Source organism: Emydura macquarii, unplaced genomic scaffold, assembly GCF_026122565.2.
Source record: "Emydura macquarii macquarii isolate MOO-44397 ecotype Brisbane River unplaced genomic scaffold, CSIRO-AGI_Emac_v2 contig_2975, whole genome shotgun sequence".
In the NCBI taxonomy this organism is placed as follows: Eukaryota; Metazoa; Chordata; order Testudines; family Chelidae; genus Emydura; species Emydura macquarii.
Window position 1 is genome coordinate 6,026,048 of NW_027133112.1, and position 4,063 is coordinate 6,030,110.

The window sequence follows — 4,063 nt, forward strand, 5'->3', positions numbered from 1 at the left end:
CTAAGTTCATTAATGTTTGTAAAACATACTGAGATCTTTACATGGGTACCACTACAGAAGTGTAAAGCATTAGTGTTACTTCTACAGAAGAAAGGTGGATTGCCTTTTGAGTTACCATCTGCTTCTGGCTTGATTCCAATTGCTTTGTGGTGTGTAATGTGATGAATTTTTCCCCAATTTTTCACAATATGACCAATCCAGCTATTGGTTTCAAGTAGATCTCAGAAAGAAACAATCTACCAATAGTATTCCTTCTACTGTAAAGGCAAATCCTGTAAATTTAGAAGACAGCAATTAGATAGATACATTGATTTGCCATAAATATCCCTGCTGTATCTTCACTCCATTCTGGTTCACAGGCTTAAGTGCTTTTTTTTATATGATACCTTCTAAATGATCTCATCACAGAAGCATAGGTGAAACAGAGGTCAATTCAAATGCTTCCCAGACAATAAACAGAGGATAAGAACCAGGGAATCAATAAATCCTCAAAACCAGTCAGGATAAGACCAGAATGAACATGTTACTTGTCACCTTAGAACGTAAGCTCTTTTGGTGCAGAAGTCATGCCTTTGTGATAGGGCAGTTGTTCAGATAAAGCCTAAACCTGGGTTTGAAGAGCATGTAGCACAACAGGGGTCCTGATCCTGTTTGGCCACTACCGTAATATAAAATAATTTGCCACTATATTATTTTGAGAGATGAATGGATGAGGAAAGAGTTGACCTGGCTTAGAGCGTTAGAGGTTCTAGAGAATCCGATTCAGCAGATAAGATAGCTGGCTTTCCAAGTCACATGTGGCCACGTAAGCTGGTCCTACGCAAGACTGACCTATTCAGCTTGGCCAAAGGCATGAAGGCACATTTAAAAAAACACACCTGCTCAACACCAAGTAGTTATGAAGCTTTTCAGAGGTGGGGACCTTGAGCTCCCTCTCCCCTTGTGCTGCGTCCTCCAGCGTGGCTGAGTGAGGTACTGACATTATTAGTACTTCAGACGTGTGGCCCTCTCTTGTGCTGCACTGCTGCGGGAAACAGAGGAGATAGCCTGGATTCAGAGTTCGGTTATATTTGAACAACTGACCCACCCGCAACCTGCAGTTGGAGAGGACGGGGGGGAGGTCTCTTCAACCTCTGATAGATGCTAAGGAGCAGCTGGGGCTCTTCTCCCAACTGCTACTGTAGCTAGAGGAGGGGTTCCTCTCTCTTCTCCCCGTAGCCTTCCTTCCTCTGTCCCACAGTTGGAGGCACTTTGGAACTATATACTTTGCCCTGCCTTCTTTTTTTGTGCTCCATTTCAGGTATGTTAACTAAGGAGGATCATTTCAGGCCAAGTTTATCTCAGTAACTTTCAGTATTTTTCCTGGTTGTTTAACTGACACTCAGATAGCCAAGGAAAAAAACTTCCTCACTAGGGATGCTGGGAATCACACTGAGCATATGCAGGACACTTCCATACATATGGAAATCAAGCAAGGCATAGAGACACCTCTTCAACCTCAGAACGAAGAAAGCTTATAGCATTTCTGTAGGTTAATAGTTCTGGCCTAACCAGATCCCTTAGAAAGGATGTTTATGAAAATGGATGATTTATCCACCAACTTCATCTCATACCGATCTGTAACAAAGTGACTTTAATGAGCAGTTTGCAGTGAGTGGGAAATGGCAGCATCAGAAGAGCCTTGTCTTTCCTCTGATAGAATATGGTAAAGAGGTGAATTAACTGCCGCATATCTAAGACTTGCTCCTTATGGGCCAACTTGTGCTAGCCAAGCCAGAGGCACCCATTTACACCTCTGCATTGGCTACTTGCATCCAGGGCAGTAATATGGGAGGAAAAGCAAGCTCGCTATGAGTTCCCACTTTGGGTACATCTACACTGCAACCAGGAATGCAATTCACAGCTTGTGTAAATGTATCCACATTAGCACTAATCTAGTTAGCTCACTAAAAGTAGCAGCGAGGACACGGCAGTGCAGGCTGTACAAGCTTGCTTGTTCTTCCCCACCCCCCTAGGTATGTAATGAATTGTGCAGCCTGTGCTGAAGCATTTGCCACTGTATCCTCACTGATATTTTTAGCAAGCTGTCTTGATTAAAACAAATGTGGGTACATTCATCATCATCATGGCAAATCTCAAAAGGACTTGGCATGCTTGCAAGCCAAGTATCACCCAAATAGATCTCTGGCTAGATCCTTAAGGTGGTCTGGCTGTACATTCAGTTTATGTCCATCACTTACTGTCTCATTGCACCATTGATGTTTTTGGCACCCCGTGATTGCCAGCCGCATGTCAGCATTCCTGCAAATCACAGCCCTGACTGCAGTGTAAAAGTGCCTCATGTCCCCCCTTGTGCAGCTGGGTGGAAAGGGATGGAAGAAGGAGGGGGTCAGTTTAGCCTTGGCTCCACTTTCACATCATGCAGCCCAACATCCCTAGCTGGCATGCTGGGAAATTTACTCTGCGCTGGGTATAGACCCAGCATAGTTTGTTCCCTTCTTCAAAAAGCAGGAGAACTGGGAGAGAGAGACTCCGGGTGAAATCCTGGCTGTACTGAAGTCAATGGGAGTTTTGCCATTGACTTTAATTCTGCCAGGATTTCACTCTGAGTCATAGTCTCCCTCCTGGGCTGCATCTGGGCAATACTTTGTGCTGCCCCTTATTCTGGGCATGTGGCCATGAATGAGGCTTAGATGTTTATGGATAAATCCTAGTTTCTATTGATGAATGTGAGAAATACTGTATAACTTGAGCTGTCTCTAATCTTATGGCAGATGGAGGGACGTGCTTTTTTTTTTTTTTTTTTTTTTTTTTGCTGCCTTCTTACATCTAGCATTATCTGGCACCTTGCTCCAGCTTTTTGTGCTTCTGGAAATCCTTTCTCTGGATCAAGTAATAGACACAGCCTTTGGAAATAGTGAAAATCTTATATTTTATGTCACTATACATTAAATCCTCTTGGAGCCTGAAAAATATGTAGGTTTCTCCTTTGTCAGTTTCTGGATGATGATGTTAATAATATAACGTCCTAATTAATACTGAATTCATTGACGTGCTGATTGTAGGGATAAAACTTGGACTAGATGTTGCACTCTCAGGCAACTGTGGGCCAAATGGATTCAATAGATTTTTCTTATGTGCTTTCTTTTTGTATGGTCCCCTTTCACCTTTTAGAATGCCATTCTCCTTTTCTAAAGGCTTGTATAACTGTTCTACCTCATACCAGCAAGAAGGAACAAATATCTTCTGCAAGGACTTATAATGCTATCTCCGGTTACATAGTGTCCTCAGCTACTATAATCTGTACAACCTTTTAAGGAAATGTAAAAAGAGAAATGCAAATTAACTAGCCACGGAAAGTAAATCTTCATACTTTACAGTGAAACATCGTAAATCTATGGGCCGTGAATATATTCTATCTTAAACATATTTGTTATGTGACAAAAAGTAACAAATACCTACTTTAAAAAAATATTTTCACATACTCATCGGATCTTTAAAAAATAGCTTTTTGGTACAACTTGGCAGAAGCTGAAATATCTAAACTTTACTATTTTATTTATTTGATCAAATATTCTGCAGTGTACGATAAAAAGTATAAAGCTAGTTGAATCATGAAAAGGAATCTGTGAAAAGTTTTGGAAAAAGTCAGTCACTTTTGTTATGTGGGTTTTTAAATGGAAGCAGGATTTATCTGTTCAAAAATGTGAAATTTTAAAATATTTTCAAAATTAAATAGTTTTTCTTTTTAGTCCCTTTTATCCTCCCCCACCTCATTTCACTACTAAATGGACAGAATGAATTATGTTCTTTTTTTTTCATCTTTTTCATTTTTGATTTTGCTAACTTGAAGTTACAGGAAAGTGGAGAAAGTTTCTAGAAGTTAGAGAGAGAGCAAAAAGAAAAAGTGAAAAAACAAAATAACACAAAATAAAACCACCTGGTCAGCCTTTGTTCTATTGCATTCAGTGGCAAAATGGAAAACATGTAAAGAAGAGAAGAAAAGAAGAGGAAAAAGGAGAAAGGAGGGAAATATTAAAAAAAGGCTATATATTTTTTTCAT